The sequence below is a fragment of the Martes martes genome (genome assembly GCF_963455335.1).
Source record: "Martes martes genome assembly, chromosome: 2".
Lineage (NCBI taxonomy): Eukaryota > Metazoa > Chordata > Mammalia > Carnivora > Mustelidae > Martes > Martes martes.
The window spans coordinates 27,151,286-27,175,358 of record NC_137889.1 but is presented as its reverse complement, the minus strand read 5'-3'; the positions used below and the strand labels follow the sequence as shown (position 1 = coordinate 27,175,358).

Sequence of the window (24,073 nt, the reverse complement as noted above, 5' to 3'; positions counted from 1 at the left end):
GTATGATAATTCACACTTCAGGCTCTGAGAGTACCAGTAACTGACACTTGCTGTTTTTACTGTCTAGCATCTTTTTATTGTGAGTTTTTTTCTTTTAACATAGCCTTTGTTTTAAACAACTGTTTCCTCCCTTTGATGCATGAGATTTGAGTCGACAGGAGACCCAACTCTAACTCCAAGGGTGAAATGTCATGGGCTTCAAGTGACTCAACAGATCTTACCCTTTTGGCCAAAGAGATTTTCTTAGAGATGGGAAAATAGTCTAATAAAAAGTAAGGTGGGGCTTTTGTTCTGGGGCTTTTGCTAAAATAGAGACTCTTTCTCTGGCGTGCAGGAACTCCTAAAAGGCACCTTCTTTCTCCTCTCGGATGTGAGGTTGGAGATCTGAAACACAGTGACCATTTTGCTACCAGGAAGGGACACCATTGGCCTACAAAGCTTGTACGGCTGAAAAAAACAGCTTGGTGAGACAAACACAACTGCATCCTTGGTGACTAATTTGAGCCACTGGTTGAAGACTCACCTCAGGTATAGTTCCAGATTTTGCTTTTATAAGAACTAATAAGTTCGCTTACGAAAAGATGAATTTTACTTTGGTTTATGTTTTGCAACTAAGAGATTTCTAAGTGACACAGTGTCTTCTGTTTTGCCATAGCATCTTTAAGTGATTTGGAGATAAACCTCAAGTTCCATTAGGGCAGGGATTCTTGTCTGTTTTGTTTACTGCTAATTTGTATTGCCTTGCACACTGCCCGTAATGTTAGGTGATCAGCAAATATTCATTGATGGGATGTGCAAATTTAGGTCAACCTTTAAGAAAATCAATGTTGTTAATAACACATGCCAAATGAAGGAATCTAAGTGCATATTCCTACAGGACACACATGAAGTTAGAAACACCTAAAATGTGAAAATATGTTTTTTTTTAAGAAAAAACTGTAATTATTAATGAGTTTCAGACAGCACTGTGTTGGAATTGGCTTGTACTGCAGGAGGGTGGATTGTGTCCATCTCTTTCTAACTCTACATCTGCTGATTTCACATTGGTAGCTTGAAATTGGTCATGGTGGGAGTATCTGTACCACGATAATCAGCAAACACTAGAAACCAGGCATTTTATTCGTCCCCTCCCCCACGAAAGCCAATTTAACATTATTTCCCCCAGAACAAACTTTTAGTGACCCAAGCATTTTTCTTGTAGAAAAAGAAAAGTTTTAAATTTTAGAGTTGGAAGGTAACTTTGAAGTTTTCTCCTTGTATATCCTAAGTTTACGGAGGAGGGATCTGAGTCTCAGGCTAAGTCACTGAGGTCACAGCATACCTGGACACCTTATTTGTGTGGGTAAATCAGGAGATACCCCTTTTTTGGGATTTTTACCCATACTTAATATTTTTATGGTTTTTTTCCCCCAGAGGTAAAGAGAAGCAAACATCAAGCCAAAAACTTTTATTTGGTATGTTTGATCAGTGATAACTTTTTACTAGTCGACACGATCTACCTAAGAACATGATTTCTAATATTAAGCTTTCTCCCTAAGTCAGAAACTATAATTAAGACAACAATATTTAGACCTTTGCTGTTAAGATTGGGTCTTTGAAAAAAATGAGCTGCTGGAAATAGAAGTCCCAAATTAGAAAAACCAATTAGGGCGGGTTTGATTCTGTTGATTGTGACTGGGATCGTGGTGGGGTGAACACGGAAGAGCAGTAAGAGACTCGAGGTCCGATTCAGAGATGATTTGCCCAGTTGCCATTATGTCCAGCTTTTGTTCAAATACCCAGTGTTTTGAACAGCGTCTTTCTTTTTTTTCTTTCATAAATGTCTGCTATAAAAATGCGCTTAATGAGAAATAAGTACATTGGTGAGAGAGAATTAAAATAGACTACATAAAATCACCCAAGTTGATCCAGAAAATATTCTACAGTTAGCTAGTTTCCGACTCAAAACACTCAGAGGAGTGTAATTCTTAGTCTTTGTACCTCTCTTTCATTTTTTTTCTGGGTCACGGAGTGATACTGTGGAAATAAAACACATTTAAAAATAAAACAAAAAACAAAAAACAAACAAAAAAACTAAAACACTCAGGAGTGCCTGGGTAGCTTACTCGGTTAAGAGTCTGCCTTCAGCTCAAGTCATGATCCTGGAGTCCTGGGATTATACCCCATGTTGGGTTCCCTGCTCAACAGAGTCTGCTTCTCCCTCTGCCCCTCCCCCTGTTCCTTCTCTCTCTTCTCTCTCAAATAAATAAAATCTTTTTTTAAAAGCCCAATTTAACCATTTTACATCTATGTAATTAGAGAAAACTACCTTATCTCCCTAGACTTTTATTTTCTTATTTTGAAATTAGCGAAGTTGAATAACACTTTGAAAACCCCTTCATATTTTAACATTTATTGGTTCTAAGTGTGCTATCCTTCCATAAAAAATCTAGTACATATACTGTAATGAGGACTAAATGCAGGTCTGTTGCAGGAAAGCAGACATAGGACAGATTACCCATTATATAACTTCCAGGTAGAGTCTTTTACACTTAAAAACTGTACTTAGAAGAGCAATATTGTCGTTAGTACTGCCATAATTGTTCAAATCCTGATAAGATAGTGCTAGTTGGCTTTTTAACACCCCCTCATTGCTATATATTAACTCTAAATAGGTGTAAGAGATATTAATTTCTGATATATACATCAACAATTCATTAATTTATTCAACAATTATTTATTAGATGCCAAATAGTCTCTGTCTTCAGATATTGGAATCTAGGAGGAGGAACTCACTATTGAAGATGTTCTAAGACTGAGTTAATAGAAAATAAATTGATTCCGTGAAGGGGTAGTGTTCATCAAGACTAGTGTAATGAAGTGTTCATGGAGAGGGTGGTTTTCATACTCAGTCTTAGAGAGTATGTATGACATAGTTAAGTGGGGAGAGTACATAAGATATTCTCTGGGAGCTGAGAAAATGAAGGTAGTACATATCTTCTCTGGGAAAGTGAGCCTATCGATCTGAATATAATAGAAGCATCCTTTGGGAAAATAGAATGACACAGGCTGGAAAAAGTATATGAAACACAGTTCTGAGGACTAGCTGAATATATCAACCTAAAGCTGGATGACTTCTGTATCTGTAAGTGTTATATTTTCTACTGTAATGCACAAACATGACACATTTTCTTTGATAGGAAGCTTTCCAAGTGTTTGTACATAGTTTCAGTATTATTTCAAATCTTTACTGTTTTGCCTTAGTCCTAAAAACAAAGTTCAGAAATCTCGACATTGTGCCCTTTTTTGTAGAGAGGAAATAAGGCTGAAATATTAACACAACCGGCTGAATACAATCCATTAAGCGTAAAACCTTAAAAAATAGTATGTAAAATTTTTGTTACACAGAAATCTGCTCAGCTATTGTCAGTGGAAATCTTTTGGATTGATTCAGGCCAGCCATCTAAATGGTGGAGGGGGCGGGGGGGAAATACTGAATGAACAAAAGGCCAAGCTAAGAAAACAGATTTTTTTTTTTAAACTCCAATTGTAGGAAACCATTTGTGGAATAAAAACAAATTGGAAATCTTGAAATATGTAATAATAGTTATTTTACAAATAGGGATACTAATAAATAAAATCTTAAAAAAAAAACAAAACTGAGGGGGGTGCCTGGGTGGCTCAGTGGGTTAAAGCCTCCGCCTTCAGCTCAGGTCATGATCTCAGGGTCCTGGGATCGAGCCCCGCATCGGGCTCTCTGCTCAGCAGGGAGCCTGCTTCCTCCTCCTCTCTCTCTCTCTGCCTAGTTGTGATCTCTGTCTGTCAAATAAATAAATAAAAATCTTTAATAAAAAAAAATAAAGGAAGGGCTTGAATGTCTTCTTTAAAAAAAAACAAAAACAAAAACTGAAATGTGGGAGAATAGTGAACAGACCTAATGAAACAATATACAATAAAGTGAAAAAGAAAAAGACTACAAAAATAATTATTAATAAGGATAAACAAAGACTTTGAATATATCTTAAGCGATGCTCCTGAGCAATGGTCTCATCCAAAATGCCAATAGGGTTCACTCTGAGAAGCATTAGAGGTGACACATAGCTTTGAGCCTGAAGTCAGACTGCCTGGAAGTGGACATGTGTCTTCTCATCCTCATCATTGCTAATTCCTCCCACCCCCAATTTAAAAATTAAAAGGAAAATCAAAGGTGCGTCTATCTGATGACCTCCATTTTCTTTGTAGAGTTGGATGTGATGTCTACTGAGACTGTGGGAAAGGAGGTTTGAAAATAGTATAAAAATCTTAATATAATGGTTTTGGAGAGGAAAAAGAAATACAGTATTCTATCATATTTATTTATTTAACATTGAGGATCATGAGTTAATCTGTAGTGACTGAAATCGCATTATATTGTGATTATAACTTTTACTAGTGGTTTTTAGTATCTTGGGGTGAGGAGTAGGGTAGAATAGTTGAAAGTTGATCTGGGGTCAAAGTTCTATATGACATGTGGGAAAGGACAAAAGAGGGGGAGTTGAAGATATTTTAAGAGATTTGTTGAAGTGGTTGACCCTGAAATCTAGATTGGATAAAGGAGAAATTAAAGACGTAAACATTTAAAGAAAAGGGAATGGCAAAGAATTCAGTTTTCAAATCACTAATCTATTGTTCAATAAGTTAGAATTTTTAGTAGCATTTTTGATATTATGGATTTTCACTCTGATTCTGATTGGGCCCTCCTTATCAAAGGAAGCTCTTTCTGTGTTCATTCAACAGTACTTCCTGAGCATTGAAAAGCAAGGGCTGGGCCCTTCCTCATTCAATGAGGAAGCACCCAAACCACTTTATTTCCAAACCTGATCCCTCTTTTTGTGATCTTTATCCCATGATCGAATTATTCTCCCATGTGTGCTTATTTCCTCCTCTCTCTTCTTCTTCTTCTTCTTTTTTTTAATCATGAAGTATTTTACACACAGAAACATGCTCAGGTATTTGCATTTCTAATCTATCTCACCCTTTAATGCCATCCATTGTTTTAATTATAATCTCTTTTCTTTTTCCAAGTTCATTAACATCTTCTTGGAAAGGTTCAACGTGGATCTCAAGGCCTAGCTGAATTATAACTGCTTAACTTCCCTGATCACCACTTAGAATTGTTTGCCCCACTTAAAAATGTTTAAGTCTAGAAAATTACCTTTTAGATAAGAGTTACTAAGCGATCGTTTTTCAATTTAGTGAAGATACACTCCCTGCCTCACTTAATAGTCAGGAAAATAGTTTACTATAATACAAAATTAGAATAAAGCAATAACAAGTATAAAGTTCAGAAAGGAACAATTAGTTTTGACAAGGGTAGTCCAGGGAGGCTCCGTGTAAGAAGATGAATTTCTTGATGACAGAGACAGTGGGGAGAAGAGGAAAGTAAGACAGTTTGAACAAGGACATTAAAATATGAGAACCTAACTAATTTTGTATATTTAAAGATAAAATTTTTAAATGCATTTCCACAGTATTTTATGGTCTATAATATTTGTGAATACTCCAGTATATAATATATAGATTGTTTTTGTTTTATTTTACACACTGTTGACCAGTTAATGTTTAATGTATTCTTTTTTTATCTTTTTTTTTTCCCCCCACTTTTTGTTGAGTAAATTGTTACTATTGTTTTTATCTGAAAAATTGTCATAGAAAATTGTGGTTTGGTTTATTACCTCTCAGTAGCTTGCTCCTGAGTTCAAGGAAGCTTGCCGCCTTCTATGCTATTTTATCTTTCTTCTGGGCAAGAGACATTTTGGCATGGTTCCACCTCTTCTTTTTAACTTCTTTCTTAGGCTTCTTTTCATAGACTGGGTTCTTCAGTATAGCAGTGTGAGCTTTCTTATACATTTCCTCCTACATATCTGGACTTTTATTGTTCTTTATTTATTGAGAGAATTGTTTCTTGTAAGCATCCTCATCTTCTTCAATTAGCTAATACATGTAATCAACTTTCTGACCCTTGATGTGCTTCTGTATGGAATTCCTTGTTTTCTGAATCATAACCAGGGAATTGTTTGGTACTGTGAGGGAGAGACAAGCCTCCATCCATAGCTCCTTTGAGAGACCCCCAAAATTTATTTCCATTAGTAGTTCTGTCAAACCCAGCATCCATATGAGAGCCTGAGAAGCCTGCAGGTCAGCAACAGATCAGTACAATACACTGCAGTATAATTTGTCAGGCCAACCTTCATATTACACTTTGGGAGTTCATGAACATGAACTACAAGCTATCATATACTTCCTCTGTGGGCATAAGCAATCTGACAAATGATATATCTGTTGGTGACACGAACTAATATCCTGTATTTAGGTGTATTATTCTTATTTTATAAAATGTACTTATATATAATATATATATTTATTATATTTATATATAATATAAAATATACTTATTTTATCCTGAATTACAAACATTTTCAAGCATAATAATCAGTTTACCCTCTTGTCTTCTTCTAAATTTCACCTGCTATCTCTTGAAACAAACCTTATTCTTGACAACTTTATCAAACCACATCTGCAGGAGAGAGACTGGTGTCCTCAGCTCACCAAAGACCAGCGGGCCCAGCAAGACTCTGCTGGGGGGTGGGGATGGGCAGTTAATGTTTGAAGTATTCTAATAAGAATATTCCTTTTGGGTGTGGTTGGTTAACATGTAGAAAAAAACAAAAACAGTGGGCACCAGGGTGGCACAGTGGGTTAAGCCTCTGCCTTCGGCTCAGGTCATGATCTCAGGGTCCTGGGATCGAGCCCCACATCAGGCTCTCTGCTCAGCAGGGACCCTGCTTCCCTGTCTCTCTCTGCCTGCCTGTCTACCTACTTGTGATCTCTCTGTCAAATAAATAAATAAAATCTTAAAAAAACAAAAAAACAGTATTACAAAGGCCGTGACTAAAGCTGCTTCATCTATTCTTGTCTCTCTCTCAAATAAAGCAATATATTTTATTAGATGAACACTATTCATTTCACCAACAAAAAATCAAATATGTAAATTGCGTAGCACGAGTTTTTATACTTAAACATTGTATAAGGATCTAGTGAACACAGTGCCTCAAGTTCTCAGAATGGCTCTGCATGGCTAGAATTCTGGAGCCAATCCTGTGTCTAGGAGATTGCCATGAATTTTTTGGTGCCTGACTCAAAATAAAAGACTAGCTGTATATTTCTTCTTTAATATTGTAATATTTGCCTCAATGATCTTCTCATAGAAGAACTACATTGAAGCATATAAAATAGACTGTATGACTGTTTTGTGCCTGTTGGCTAATAAACGTGAGAGTGGTGGGATTCCATATTACATTTATTTTCATTATAACATACTCCATGGCAGTAAGTCTATAAAGAGTAATTACTCACCTTTCTTTAAATACGGGAGGTTACCAGTATTTACCAAAAATAATCCAATAATTATGAACAACCAAACTTAGATAAAACAGTTTATAATGACAATTGTTAAGAAAATAAGTGATCTGGTATTAAGGTCAGGCCTCTTGTTACTGTTTAGAAAGATAATAAATCCATGACCCTTCAGCATACATAAAAAATAATTTTTAGTAGAATTTTCAAAACATTCCTAATTCAGAGTTTTTGACTGAGCCTGTTAACTTTAATTTATTCTTTAATTCATTCATTCAACTTTATTTATTGGATCCTACTTCTGTGCTACACCCTTTCTAGGGGCCAGAGATAAAATGGAGAATAAGACTGACAAGGTCCTTGTTTCACAGCCCTTACATTGTATTGTAGCACAAGACTTTCAGTGTTCAAGCATTCTAAAGAAGACTTCCAACTAGTCTCTTGGTTTTCCATGTGATTATTGAGAAATGAAACAAAATTTGGTTTTGCATCTATATATTTTTTTCTTTAAAAATTTAGTATATTACCAATACACATTCACCAAAGCAACTTGTTTTTTCTTGGTTAAAAAACTGGTATTCTTATCAAACAAATAGATGTATAAATTGTGTATTTTCAACAAGTGCCAGGCAGTGTTTATGGAAACATAAACATGTATGTGCAATGCACTCTCCTAAGAAAAGGGAGGATTCAAAAGTAGTGAAAGAAAATTTCCTGTTCTATAGTCACTTGTACTTAAGGTGGGTTGGTGGTTCTCTTCAGGATCAGGTCCACAAGCTCATCAAGATTCTGATCTCTTTCTCAACAACATCTTAAAATTTAGCCTTTGTATGGTTACAACATTACCTTTCTAAGTTCATGTCACCTGGATCATAAGCTCTGCAAAGATCTTCTTCCTTTCAGTAGGTCACCTTTTCCTTTTGCTGATAGTTTCCTTTGCTGTGCAGAAGCTTTGTATTTTGTAGTCCCAATGGTTTATTTTTTTGTTAGGTCTTCTTAGGCAAGGGAAATAATCTAGAAAAAATGTTGCCAAGGCTTATGTCCAAGTTATTACTGCCTATGTTTTCTTGCAAGAGTTTTTTGGTTTTGTGGCTTCAGATCTCACATTTAGGTTTTTAATCCATTTTAAGTTTATTTTTGTATATGGTGTTAGAGAGTGGTCCAGTTTTATTCTTTAGCATGTAGCTTTTCCATTTTTCCAGCACAATTCATTGAAGAGACTCTTTTGCCATTGCATGTTCTTGCCTCCTTTGTCATAGATTAATTGACCATATAGCTATGGGTTTATTTCTGGATTTTCTGTTCTGTTCCATTTATCTATTTGTCTTTCTTTGTGTGTGCCACTGCCACACTGTTTTGATTACCATATCATTGTATATATCTTGAAGTCTAGGGTTGTGATATACCTCCCACTTTGTTCTTCCTTAAGATTGTTTTGGTTAGGGGCGCCTAGGTGGCTCAGCGGGTTAAGCCTCTGCCTTTGGCTCAGGTCATGGCCTGAGGGTCCTGGGATCAAGCCCCACATTGGGCTCTCTGCTCATCGGGGAGCCTGTTTCCCCTTCCCTCTCTGCCTGCCTCTCTGTCTACTTGTGATCTCTCTCTCTCTGTCAAATAAATAAATAAAATATTTTAAAAAAAGATTGTTTTGGCTATTCATAGTCTTTTGTGGTTCCATACAAATTTTAGGGTTATTTGTTCTAGGTCTATGAAGAACTCAAGTGGTACTTTTATAGGGATTGCATTGAATCTGTAGATTGCTTTGGATATTAGGAACATTTTAACAATATTATTAGGATGACTTTCATTTAACAACCACCTGGCTGAGTATGGAATTTTTGTCCTTGCCTGGGAGCTGTGAGAGGGGCAGAGCTCAGAACCCCATCTCACTCTTTCACTGTGCTTGCTGGTTTTGCTCAATAGTTTGAATGAAAAGAGTAGTTGAGTTTCTTAATCCATCCTTGCTTAATTGCCATTGGAAGTCATTTGTTCTCCTCCATCGATTTTTTCTGTTAATGTAGATATTTTCCCATACGCCTCTTTTAATAGGTATTTGAACAGAAATGAGGAATAAGAAGTCCAGCCAGAGACTTTACCTTATGCTGCCATTCTGCATTCTATTTTTATTAATTTATTTTTTTATTATGTTATGTCACCATACTGTACATCATTAGTTTTTGATGTAGTGTCATTCTGCATTCTAGAATTTGTTTGGTTGATGATTGATTGCTTTTGAGAGCATGATGAAGACTTTCCTCGAAAAATTAACTTCTTTAAAAAAAAGAATATAAACTTTTTAAAGACAAGGTAAACTTGTCAAGACCCCAACTGAGCAGATGGCTTTCTATTCTTGAGCTTAGTGGTTTTTTGTTTTTGTTTTTGTTTTAGTGTTTTTTGTTTTTGTGGGCTTTTTTTTTTTTTGAGAAAAATCCTTCATATGTTTGCTTAATGGTGATCTTTGATTCCATTAGCATTTATTAGCAGTTTACATACAAACTACCATGATTCAAACAGCAACTTCTAGTGACTTCTCTACTGAGCTACTCCTTCTCATCCTAAACGACTCAGTTTCTTTTTAAAATTGTGTATACTGCTCTCTGTTTCTCTCTGGTTTGTGCCTATGTCTGTTTCTATCCCTCTCTCTCCTCCTCTCCCCCTTTCCTCCCCACCCCCCAACCACCAGCTTCTGAAATTTTCTCCATTCCTCCAAAGCTGCTGCCCAGGGCTCTGAGCTTATCTTTGGACAAGACAGAGAAAAGACTTGAGGCAGCTTCCCAATGTGTTGTGACCCAGTGGAGAATCATTATCACTTAGGAAACCTCACTCCAGTGACATCTCCTCCCTTCTACTCCCCGTTTTCTCAGAGAGAATTACCATGGCACTGTACCCTCCTCTTCTCACCCTCACTCAGAAGTCTTATCACCACAGAATATACTTGAGTTAAAAGGTTATATAATTTAGTTTCCAATTTCAGAATTTTCCTTTAGAAATTTTTATTTTACAAATAAATTCTTTCATAGAGTTTAACTTAGCCTATATCTCAATTGAAGAAAAACAAAAGCAAAAAGTAATTATTTGGCATGCTGATCACTTTTCCCTGAACAACTTTAATTTTCTCATTGGTCTACTGGTTATCTTTTTTGGTATCCATTGCTGTATATTGTAAAAGCCATTCCTGAGTTCTAAAAGGCCTACTCGGAAAAACAATAGAAAACAATTAATAATGTTATATTGATCGGTTTATATGTTCGCATAAAATCGAGTTGAGAAACATAATATGCCACTATAAAGATGGTAAGAAACACAGAACTCTTATAATTACGAACAAATATGGGAGGAGGGAGATACTTCCATCATGAATTTAGTAGAATTATTAAGTGAAGGGGTGTGTGTGTGTGTGCGAGAGAGAGAGAGATATATATAGAGAGAGAGAGAGAGCGCTAAAATTTTCTTACTATTTTCTCATAAAATTAGCTAAGTCATGTCTTAATATTACCAAACATCAACATTAAATAGTAGTATTTTCTGAAACAAATGATGGGATAATAATGAGTGATTATCATGTTATAGTCAATGCTTCTCAAAGTGACATTCAAGAGCTGCTTGCATGAGAATCTGAGTGCTTTTTAAAAATGCAGAGGGGCACCTGGGTGTGCAGTTGGTTAAGCTTCCAGCTTTTTTATTTTGGCTCATGATTTGGCTCATCAAAAACTTTTGATTTGGTCATGATCTCATGGTTGTGGGATCGAACCCTGCATTGGTCTCTATGCTCAGCATGGAGTCTGTCCCTTCTCCCTCTACTCCTCCTCTCCCCACGCTCCCCAAATCCTGCATGCTTGAGCATGCACTCTCTCTCTCTCTCAAATAAATAAATAAATAAACAAATAAATAATAAATAATGCAGATTTCTGAATCCTTCCCACACCTATTGATTCAAAATCTCTGAAAGTAGGACCCTGTCATCTTCATTACATGAGCTCACTGGTTGATTTTAGGTACATTAAACTCTGAGACTTACTGAGTTAGATATTATTATGAAAAAGGTAAAATCAGGTAAATAAAATTTAAGTGCTATCCTCCATTTCAGAGGAAGATGTTTTCTTTTTTCTTTTTTTTTTTTTATTAAAGATTTTATTTATTTGACAGAGAGATCACAAGTAGGCAGAGAGGCAGGTGCAGAGAGAGGCGGAAGCAGGATCCCTGCTGAGCAGAGAGCCCGATGCAGGCCTCCATCCCAGGACCCTGAGATCATGATCTGAACTAAAGACAGAGGCTTAACCCACTAAACTACCCAGGTGCCCCAGAAGGTGTTTTTCTTGAGTCTTTTTAACTGCTTGACCAAGGAACAAAAATCAAACAACCTGTCTCCTACTTTAATTTCAGACAATTTCGTAGATGAAAATGGCCTTGAACTAATAGAATGACTGTTACATAATTTTCTCTGTTTTTTTTTTTCTTATGTGTTTATCTAGTCCCAATTACCCTTAGATACATCTAAGTCCTCATAATAAAGCACTTGTGATTTTCTGTCTTGCCATGAACTCTTTAAATTCATATTCTGGATAGTTATGTGAGCAGTGCAATTAATCCAACAATACTTGTGGAACACTGAAACAATTAGGTTAATAAGGAGGGGGAAAAAAGTAAACTTGGTGAAGAGGAAAATTGGATAAACTCAGATGACATTTGCAAATGAAACCACAGGGGAACTTAATAGACCCTTTTATATATTTTAGAAAAATAAATCCAAATTGGTCCCAAATTATCAGTTATATTCAAAACACTGAAATGCCATTTAAAATTTAACAACTTTGATTGCCGTTATTTTGTAATTGATTATCATTTAGGTTCAAACCAATGCTGGTCTTTCTGAATTTTTTTGATAAAGGAATGTCAAATTGATGGTACAACCAAAAACAACTTGTTTTCAAGCATATTTAAATATTCTAAGCAGCACTTTACATGAAAGCAAATAACACAAAAATTATACACTAAATATTGTTGGGGAACAAGAATTCCTGTCCCCTCAAATCTTCTTCTAGCTGCACTAAGAATCAAATTGACATGAGACAGACTAACAGGAGAAAATAAAATTTAGTAGTTGTATGAATGGTGAATCCACATAGACCTGGAAATTCCAAAGTCAGGCAAAGGGAGACGTACATGTCATTCTGAATTAGGGAGAAGGGGATAGGGGTCTGGGATTTCAGAGGAAAGGAATGCACTTCAAAGGGCAATAACAGGAGCATATGTTGGGTAATTAGATGTTTTCTCTGCCATACAAATGGGTCACTCACATAAAATTTATCTCCTTTAATAACCCTTATTCTAGGAAATATCCTTCAATTTAGATTCTTCTGTGTGGTTAAAGGAGGAACAAAATTTTCTCTTGAGCCCAGAGGGTCTCAAGTGCCTTCAGCTCAAAATAACCCACATACCAAAGTGGCACATTCCAGGGGCTGGAGGAATAGGGCAGCTGTCCTGAACCCCTTCAATACTCTCTTTCCTTAACTGTGCAATAAAAGAGGTTCTTCCAGACAGTAAATCCAGTTTCAGTTGTTTGTTCTATGAGAATTTGGTTTCAGGGTGTGGTTGGTATTTAGTAAAAAGAATGTCTGTCTTCAGCTACCCCCCAATTCACTAAAAAATAAAGGACCAGCTTTTGATAGATTACTGGGTGGATACTCTGATTGTCAAGATACTCAAAGCCAATTTTGGTCCATAATGAGAAAGTTTTTGTTTTTATTTTTTTTTTTCCTTTTAAGATTTATGTATTTATTTGAGAGATAGACCATGTGTAAGGGTGGGGAGGGGCAGAGGGAGAGGGAAACAAGCAGACTCCCCGCCAAGTGGGAATCTCCATGCAGGGCTCAATCTCAGAACTCTGAGATCATGAACTGAGCAGAAACCAAGAGTCAGGTGCTTAACCTATTGAGCCACCCAGGTGCCCCTCAATTAGGAAGTTTTAACCCTTCTGGCCAGTATATGTCTTCCTTTCTTTTTTAAGTTGTTGTTGTTGTTGTTTTGTTTTGTTTCAGATTTTTAAATTCCATTTAGTTAACATAGAGTGTAATACTGGTTTCAATAGTAAAATTTAGTGATTCATCACATACATAGAACACCCAGGACTCATCATAACAAGTGATCTCCTTAACCGTTTAGCTCATCCTCCACCCATCTTCCTCCATCAACTCTGTTTGTTCTCTGTAGTTAAAAGTCTCTGATGGTTTGCACCCCTTTCTTTCCTTTCCTTCCCCTATGTTCATCTTTTTTGTTTCTTTAAATTCCACATAGAGTGAAATTATATGGTGTTTGTCTTTCTCTGATGACTGACTTCACTTAGCATTATACACTTTAGCTCCATTCATGTCATGGCAAATGGCAAAGTTTCATTCTTTTTGAAGGCTGAGTAATAATCCATTGTGTGTGTGTGTGTGTGTGTGTATGTGTGTGTGTGTGTGTGTGTGTACACATACATACCACATCCTCTTTACCTGTTCATCAGTCGATGGACATTAGACATTTGGGCTATTTCCATGGTTTGGCTATTGTTGATAATGCTGCCACAAACATCTGGGCACATGTACCCCTTTGAATTTGTATTTTTATATCCTTTGGGTAAATACCTAGTAGTGCAATTGCTAGGTCATGGAGTAGTTCTGTTTTCAACTTTTTGAGGAACCTACATAGTGTTTTCTAGAGTGGCTGCACTCCCACCAACATTGCAAGAAGATTCCCCTTTCTCTGCACCCTCACCAGCACTTGTTGCTTGTGTTGTTAATTTTAGCCATTCTGACAGGCATGAGGTGGTATTTCATGGTGGTTTTGATTTGTATTTCTTTAATGATGAGTGATGTTGAGCATCTTTTCATGTGTCCGTTAGCCATCTGGATGTCTTCTTTGAAAAAACATCTATTCATGTCTTCTGCCCGTTTCTTAACTGGATTATTTGTTGAGCTTGATAAGTTATTTATTAATTTGGTGCACTAACCCTTTATCACATATGTCATTTGCAAATATCTTCTCCCGTTCTGTAGGCTGCCTTTTAGTTGTTTCTTTGAATGTGCAGAAACTTTTTATCTTGAAGAAATCCCAATAGTTCATTTTTGCTTTTGTTTCCCTTGCCTCTGTTGGTGTGTTTAGTAAGAAGTTGCTACAACTGAGGTCAAAGAGGTTTCTACCTCTGTTCTTCTCTAGGATTTTGATGGTTTCCTATCATACATTTTGATCTTTCATTCATTTTAAATTTATTTTTGTGTATGGTGTAAGAAAGTGGTCTAGTTTAATTCTTCTGCATGTTGCTGTCCAGTTTTCCCAGCACCATTTGTTGAAGAAACTGTTTTATTTCCATTGGATATTCTTTCTTCCTTTGTTGAAGATTAATTTACCATATAACTGTGAGCCCATTTTTGGGTTTTCTGTACTGTTCCATTGGTCTCTGTTTTGTGCCAGTACCATACTGTTTTGATGACTATAGCTTTGTAATATATTCTGAAGTCCAGAATCATGATGCCTCCAGCTCTGCTTTTCTTTTTCAGGATTGCTTTGGCTGTTCAGAATCTTTTGTGGTTCCATACAAATTGTAGGATTATTTGTTCTAGTTCTTTGAAAAATGCTGGTGGCTTTTGATAGAGATTGCATTGAAAGTGGATATTACTTTGGGTAATGTAGATATTTTAACAAAGGTTGTTCTTCCAGTCCATGAGCCTGGAATATTTTCCCAATTTTTGGTGTCCTCTTCAATTTCTTTCTTCATTGTTCTATGGTTTTTTGAGTACAGATCTTTCTCTTCTTCAGTTAGGTTTATTCCAAGGTATCTTACTGTCTTTCTTGTAGTTGTAAATGGGATTGATTCCTTGATTTCTGTTTCTACTGCTTCATTATTGGTGTATAGAAATGCAACAGATTTCTGTATATTGAGTTTACATCCTGCGACTTTGATGAATTCATGTATGAGTTCTAGCAATTCTTTGGTAGAGTCTTCTGGGTTTTCTAAACAGAGTATCCTGTTGTCTGCAAATAGTGAAAGTTTGACTTCTTCCTTACTGATTTGGATGCCTTTTATTTCTTTTTGTTGTCTGATTGCTGAGGCTAAGACTTCCAGTACTATGTTAAATAGGAATGGTGAGAGTGGACATCTGTGTCTCATTCCTGACAGTAGAGGAAAAGCTCTCAGTTTATCCCCATCGAAAATGATAGTTGTGGGTCTTTCATATGTAGCCTTTATGATGTTGAGGTATGTTCCATCTATCTCTACTTTGTTGAGGTATTTTATCAAGATGGATGCTGTAGTTTGTCAAAAGCTTTTTCTGCGTCTATTGTGAGGATCATATGGTTCTTACCCCATTTATTAATGTGGTTTATCATGTTGATTGACATGTGAATATTGAACCACCTCTGCAGCCAAGGAATAAATCCCACTTGATTGTGGTGAATAATTTTTTTAAAGTACTGTTGGACTTGATTTGCTAGTATCTTGTTGGGAATTTTTTCATCCATGTTCATCAGGATTATTTGCCTATAATGGAAATAGATAATTTGAACAGACTGATAACCAGAAATTGAATCAGTAATCAAAAATCTGCCACCCCCAAAATGTCCAAGCCAGATGGCTTCCCAGGGGAATTCTACCAGATATTTTAAAGAGGAGTAAATGCCTTTTCTCAAACTGGTCTGAAAAACAGAAACGAAGGAAAACTTCCAAACTCATTCCACAAGACCAGCACTAGCTTGATTCTAAAACTGCACTGAGCCTGGGTGGCTCAGTGGTTTAAGCCTCCTCTGCCTTCAGCTTGGGTCATGATCTCAGGGTCCTGGGATTGAGCCCCACATCGGGCTCTCTGCTCAGCAGAGAGCCTGCTTCCCCCCCTCTCTTTGCCTGCCTCTCTGCCTGCTTGTGATCTCTGTGTGTCAAATAAATAAATAAAATCTTTAAAAAATAAAAAAATAAAACTGCATAAAGACCCCACAAAAAAGAATTATAGGCCAAATGTTTTTCACCTCTACTCAAAAACTTTTATCTGTTGTTGTTTACTGTTCTTTAGTTCTTTCCAAAGAAATTGGTTGTGGTTCATTTTTAGAACAATTAAGATGTTAATAGAGTATATTTTCATGTACGGTCCTAAATATACTACCATGATATGATAAGGACTTCTTGGAAACTGAAAAACAGGGGTATTTTTTAAATGTATTTAGATACAGAAGTTAATAAAAACTTTGTTTTAATGAATGTAGGACTTTGATAAACATTCTTAATCCATTCAGAAAGCATGAACTGTGTACCTACAAAGGGTCACAGGCTATAGATCTGCATATGTATGCATCCATTCACAGTGATGCAAATGAGAAAAACCAAGATCAGGAACCCAGAGTTGAGAGTCAAATGAGATGATTCATATTTAAAAGGGAGACAGCCCTTTTGATACTCAGACTTGGGTATCAGTCAGGAGTAGATACAGTTGGTAGTAAGGAGATGGGTTGCATATAATTACAGAAAAATGAATCCAAAAACACTCAGGCAGGGAATTTCATGTTCTCTGAAAAGATCTGGAGTGCAAACGTTTGCAGATTTGTATGACTGACAGCATCTGCATGTGGCTAAAATCTATCAATTTTTGCAAATGTATAAAACACCAAATCAGTTTCTTCTTTGAGTGGTGGGATGTGAGAATGTCAGAGGCAGCTAACATAATGAGAAACATTTCTCGGAAAGTATGACTGGCTAGAGCCTGAAGCAAATAAAGGCTTCAAGGGTTCTCAAAGCTATAGAAAGTCATAGAGAAGTGGTAATATCTTTTTCCTGACAAGTGGCATGGACTCATCATTTTTCTATGAAATGTCAGAAGAGGCTGTCTGATGGTTTGAATGTAAATGTCTTGTCTGGCATGATGTTCAACTGAGTGTCCCCGAAAAATTCATATTTTAATAAGGTTTTCCCTGACATTGAACAAAAGAGTAGTCTTTCCAAAGGACAAAACTCATCAGTGTAGATACCAAAAATAATTCCATATGGCCAAGAACTGGTTATTTTTGCCCAAGTTATCTGTATGATTATTGGTCTGTTAGATATTAACTGTATACTCTAGTATGAAACTTAGGAAAATTTATCTTGGAGATTTTCATCCTCCCTTTCAGGGCCCCATATCCCTTTGGGAGGTATCTTGGCCATCAGGGTCTGATTTTGGTTCCTCCTCTTGAGATCAGTCAATTCATTTCCTATTGTGCATTTGTATTTATGTGCTGTACTCTTCTGGGATTTCTTTCATAGAAAAACTTTCTCTAAGTGTAGAAGGAACAAAAATCAAGTTAAGGAATTTCAAATGTTAACAGGCAGCATTGTCTTGATACTATTAAAATTCTACACCGTCAACTATAGGCCGACTTATGTCTAATTCAGAACTTTCTTTTGGTAAAGATCAGTTAATTAATGCTCCTTATCTATTAAATCTAACTCAGGTTTTATTTATAAGCTTGAATGAAAATAATTCGCCTTAACTTGCCTAAAATTTCCATTTTTCTGCTTGCCAGCAGAGAAAGTAGACATGATAGAATTTATTCTTTCCTGCCTTAAGTCTGGTAGAATATCACTTGAAAGTCATTCCTTCAGAAATATTTAATGAAGATTTTCAACATGCCCAGGTTTTTATGCATAGAATTTAGGGGGAAGAGTGGCACAAGGAGCCAAAATAACTTTGCAAAATTCGTTTTTTGTTTCATGGGGTAATGAACCATGGAAGTATGTTAATTGGTTCAGTTGTCTCTCTTTAATGGTAGAGTCAGAGCTGATAAGGAAACAAGAATGGAAAATGTAAATAGAGCACTTAAAATCTGTTTCAATGCTTTAGGCTTCTTTTTCATTAAGATCTATCTACAGAAGTCTTTAATATGTTTCCAGCAAGTAAATTCTATGGAGCTACTTTTTCTATATTTGAATTAATAGACTGAAGTAGCTTTATAAATTAAATCAGTCGATTTCTATGTATTTTATGTGCTCCAACTTTAAATAGGACATGGAAAAATAAGAAAAAAAAAGTGGCAAACAGACTTTATGTGATGCTCAAATGCACATTGCTGACAACTCTAAATAATACTTTAGTGACCTAAAAACAGAAAGCATTATTTAAAAACTATATTTAAGTGAGAAAGTTTTTTTTTTTGTTTTGTTTTTTAATTTTTCTTAACACGGTGACTACCAGTGTTCTGCTAATATTTAAAAAGCTTGTATGGAGTCCAAGTTCAACAATCACAAAAAAAGTAATAAGAAAACAACTTATTGGTTTTGGTCTTCTGTTGGGGGGAAAAAAAGCAAAGTAGGAGAAACTAAGGTTAGAGAGAACTGGGGATCACGTTATTCTGGGGACCAGGTCTTTATAAGGCATGATAGCATTGCTACTGCCTTGGACTCCCCAACGATTTGAGTGGCCGTATCTGTAAGTCACTCAGTCTGTCTAGCACACTGCTTTCTCCAAAACACTGTGGAAACCACTGTGGACTGTTAAAAACAAGACAACAGGTCCAAAATCGAGTCAATTGTGCTAAGCCCCACATCACCAAACTGAGACTTAATTACAGTTCTGCTCTTTCAGAAATGGAATCTTAAATCAGTCTATCAGGAATGGCCTGGTTAGTACTGGTGAGGTCCTCTGCCTGAGAGACCCCCTGCTATCTCTCAAAGGAAAGTGATCTTACCACAGACAATCTGCTTTGTGCTAGTGTAACTTACTTCTACTCCCTTCTGCCTATAAAAATCTTTCATTTCCTACAGCTCCTCAGAGATCCTTCCTGTCTGCTAGATTGGATGCTGCTTGATACATGAACGGTTAAAAAAAGATCTTCAGAATTTACTGAGTTGAATTTTGTTTTTTAGTAAGACTAAACTACATTTTGCTTCTTTTTTCTTTTATTATTTTTTAAACTTTAATGTACTTGAACAACTCTATATGCTATGTTTACCAAAAGTGTAGCTACCATCTGTCACATACAATGTTATTATAATGCCACTGACTGTATTTCCTGTGCTTAGCTCTCATGCCCATGACTTATTTGTTCCATAGCTTGAAGCCTGTACCTCTCACTCCCCTTTACCCCTTTTCAAACCATCCTCCCCCCTACCCCCCACCACTTTGTTCTCTATATTTATGGGTCTGTTTTTGTTTGTTTGTTGTTTGTTGTGTTTTTTTATTCCATGTAAGTGAAATCATATTGTATTTGTCTTTCTGACTGACTTCACTTAGTATAATATCCTCTGGGTCCATCAACATTGTCACAAATGGCAAGATCTCATTCTTCTTGATGGGCAGGTAATATTCTGTTTCACATGTATACCACATCTTCTTTATCCATTCATCTATTGATGGACACTTAGGTTGCTTCCATATCTTGGCTTTTGTAAATAATTCTGCAGTAAGGTAGGGTTGCACATATCTTTCCAAATTAGTGTTTTCATTCCTTTAGGTAAATACCTAGTAGTGGAATTGCTGGATCATATGGCATTTCTATTTTTAACTTTTTAAAAAGACTTTATTTATTTGAGAAGAGAGAGAGAGAGAGAGCATGAGTTGGAGGAGACGGAGGCAGAGGGAGAGGAGAAGCAGACTCCTTACTGAGCAGGGAGTCCAATGTGGGGTTCAATCCCAGGACCCCAGGATCATGACCTGAACTGAAGACAGATGCTTAACTGACTGAGCTACCCAGGTGCCCCTATTTTTAATTTTTTTTTTTAAAGAACATTTTATTTATTTATTTGACACAGAGAGAGAGAACAGAAGCAAGGGGAGTAGCAGGCAGAGGGAGAGGGAGAGGCAGGCTCCCTGCTAAGCAGAGAGCCTGACGTGGGGCTTGATCCCAGGACCCTGAGATCATGACCTGAGCTGAAGGCAGAGGCTTAACCCACTGAGCCACCCAAGTGCCCCTATTTTTAATTTTTTGAGCAAACTCCATACAGTTTTCCCCAGTGGCTGTGCCAATTTACGTCCCCACTAACAGTGCAAAAGGTTCTCTTTTCTTCACATACTTACCAACTCTTGTTATTGTCTTTCTTTTACTAGCTATTCTGACAGGTATAAGATGATATCTCCTTGTGGGTTTTTTTTTTTTTAAGATATTATTTATTTATTTGACAGAGATCACAAGTAGGCAGAGAGGCAGGCAGAGGCAAGGGGTGGGGGAGAAGTCTCCCTGCTGAGCAGAGATCCCGATGCGGGGCTCGATCCCAGGACTCTGAGATCATGACCTGAGCAGAAGGCAGAGGCTTTAACCCACTGAGCCACCCAGGTGCCCCTCTCATTGTGGTTTTGATTTGCATTTCCCTGATAATTAGTGATGTTGAGCATCTTTTCATGTGTCTGTTGGCCATGCCCATTTTTTAATTGATTTGTTTGTTTTGTTGGTTTTTGGTGTTGAGTTTTATGAGCTTTTTATATATTTTGAATATTAACCATTTATTGGGTATATCATTTGCAAATATCTTTACAAATTGCAGGATTATTTGTTCTTATTATGTAAAAGTACTATTGGTATTTTGATAGAGATTGCATTGCATATATAGATTGCTTTGGGTAGTATGACACTTTAATAATAACTAATTCTTCCAATCCATGAGCACGCTATATTTTTTCATTTGTTGATGTCATCTTCAATTTCTTTCAACTGTGGTCTTTAGTTTTCAGGATGCAGGTCTTTCACCTCCTAGGATAAGTTTATTCCTAAATATTTTATTCTTTTTGGTGCTGTTGTATAAGAGTTGCTTTCTTCATTTCCCTATCTGTTACTTCATTATTAGTGTATAGAAACACAACAGGTTTCTCTATATTAATTTTGTATTCTGAAATTTTGATGTATTTGCTTATCACTTTTAATAGTTTTTGGTAGTCTTTAGGGTTTTCTATATATAAGGTCATGTCATCTTTACATAGTGAAAGTTTTACTTTTTCTTTACCAGTTTGGATGCCTTTTATTTCTTTTTCTTATCTGATTGCTCTGGTTAGGACTTCTAGTACTATGTTGAATAAAAATAGTGAGAATGGATGTCCCTGTTTTCGTCCTGATCTTCAGGAAAAACTCTGTTTTGCACCATTGAGTATGATGCTAGTTGTGAGTTTTTTGCACATATGGCTTTTATGATGTTGAGGTATGTTCTCTCTAAACCCACTTTATTGAGAGCTTTTATCATGAACTGATGTTGATTTTTGTCTAATGCTTTTTCTACATCTATTGAGCTGATCCTATGGTTTTTAATCTTCATTTTGTTAATGTGGTCTATCATGGTGATAGATTTGCAAATATTGAGTGTTTCTTACATCCCAGGAATAAATCCTACTGGATCATGGTGAATGATCCTTTTATTGTATTGTTCAGTGTGATTTGTTAATATTTTATTAAGGATGTTTGCATCTATGATCATCACAGATTTTGGCCTATAGTTCTCTTTTGTAGTATCTTTACCTGGCTTTGGTAATAGGGTAATGCTGGCCTCAGAGGTCTGAAAGTTTTCCTTTCTCCTATATGTTTTGGAATTGTTCAAGGAAAACAAGTATTAACTCTTCTTTAAATGTTTGGTAGAATTTGCCCATAACACTGTCTGGTCCCAGACTTGTGTTTGTTTTGGGAATTTTTTGAATATTAATTGAGTTTTGTTACTAGTAATCAATCTGTTCATATTTTCCACTTTTTCTTGGCTCAGTTTTGGAAGATGTTTTCTAGGAATTTATTTCTTCCATGTTGTCCAAACTGTTAGCATACTATTTCTTATAGTAGTCTCTTATAATCCTTTATATTTCTGTGAAGTCAGTTGTTATTTCTTCATAATTTCTGATTTTATTTATTAGAGTCCTATCTCTTGATGAGTTCAGCTAAATGTTTATCAATTTTATCTTTTCAAAGAATCAGTTTTTGGTTTCATTGATCTGTTTTATTGTTGTATTTTTTTGTTGTTATCTTTTTAGTAACTATTTCATTTATTTCCACTCTGATCTTTAATGTTTCCTTCCTTCTGCTAACTTCAGGCTTTGTTTGATCTTTTTTAGTTCCTTCAGATTTGAGATTTTTCTTGTTCCTTGAGGTAGTCAGTAAGTTTTCCTCCTAGAATAGCTTTTCCTGTATCCCAAAGATACTGGATCATTCTATTTTTATTTTGATTTGTCCCAATGTATTCCCATTTCTTCTTTGATTTCTTCATTGACCTATTAGTTCTCTACTAGCATGTTTTTAGTCTCCATATGTTTGTGTTTATTCCAGTTTTTTTCTTGTAACTGATTTGTAGTTTCATACAGTTGCAGTTAGAAAAGGTGCTTGATATAATTAATCTAATACATTTATGAAGATTTGTTTTGTGCCCTAATGTGTGATCTGTTCTGAAGAATGTTCCATATGGGGGTGCCTGGGTGGTTCAGTGGGTTAAAGCCTCTGCCTTTGTTCAGGTCATGATCTCAGGGTCCTGGGATCGAGCCCTACGTCGGGCTCTCTGCTTGGCAGGGAGTGTGCTTCCCTTCCTCTCTCTCTGCCTGCCTCTCTGCCTCCTTGTGATCTCTTTCTGTAAAAAATAAATTAAAAAAAAAAAAAAAAAGAATGTTCCTTATGCACTTGAAAAGAATGTATACTCTGTTGATTTTGGATGGAATGTTCTGTGTATATATATGTTATATCCATATGGTCTAATGTGTCATTCAAAGACACTGTTTCCTTATGGATTTTCTGCTTTGATGATCTATCCATTGAGGTAAATGTGGTGTTAAGTCCCCCACTGTTACTGTATTACTATCAATTTCTCCCTTTTTATCTGTTAATATTTGCTATATGTATTTAAGTGCTCCTAAGGGGTGCATAGACATTTACAATTGTCATATTCTCTTTTGGGGTTGATCTTTTATCATTATGTATGTCCTTTTTGTCTCTTATTATTCTCTTTGTTTTAAAGTGTATTTTGCAAGATACAAGTAAGAATTGCTACTCCAGCTTTCTTTTCCTTTTCATTTGCATGGTAAAATTTTCTCTATCCTGGCGAGGGCTCCAAGATGGCAGGGGAATAGGAGACCTAAATTTTGTCTGGTCCCAGGAATTCAACTAGATATTTATCAAGCCATTTGGAACACCTGTGAACTCAACAGGAGGTTGAAGGAAATAGCAACTCTATGAACAGGAAAACGACCACTTTCTGGAAGGTAGAACATGCATAGAAGTGAATCCAAGGTGGTATTTGAGAGGATAAACTGCGGCGGGGAAGAAACCTCTATCAGCTGGCAACCAGCAAATGGTAGAGCAGTGGAGTACAAAATCAGAACTTTTAGAAGTCTGCTCCAGTGAGGGACATTGCTCTAGTGACTAAGTGGGGGAGTTAGAACCTTTGCTGGGACAGTGTGGTCTAAGGACTCTGGAGGTCACAGAAAGACAGAGGGTGCATGAGTGTGGCAAAGCTCCCAGGTATCAGAGCAGGGAAGCCAGCTACAAAGACTGAGCTAAAGAGGGGACTTGCAGCCCAGGTTGCCATAAACAATGATCTGTGGCACAGTTGGGCCATTACTCTTCAAGCAGGGACCCAACAAGCAGCAGATCCAGGGAGATTCCCCTTCCTTCCCCAGGAAAAGCAGCATGGGAGTGCACCACAGGAATCTTCTGGGGTTCGAGACTCCAAACAGTGTCATTTGCCAGAGATAGAAATGCTCGGTCACAGGCTGGGTGAGCATGGCATGTGGCCAGAGACCAGGGG

The 24,073-nt window shown here is 36.5% G+C and overlaps 1 pseudogene across 1 annotated transcript in view; it reads right to left on the bottom strand.

Moving 5' to 3' along the window:
* Positions 1-6,535, bottom strand: part of LOC308338234 (large ribosomal subunit protein uL18-like) — a 112,195-nt pseudogene extending 105,660 nt beyond the window's left edge. The window contains exons 1-2 of the transcript in view: positions 6,434-6,535; positions 5,694-6,341 (exon numbers count right to left, since the gene is read on the bottom strand). The product of the transcript in view is annotated as a large ribosomal subunit protein uL18-like (transcript). The remainder of the gene's footprint in view (positions 1-5,693; positions 6,342-6,433) is intronic.
* Positions 6,536-24,073: the final 17,538 nt, after the last annotated feature.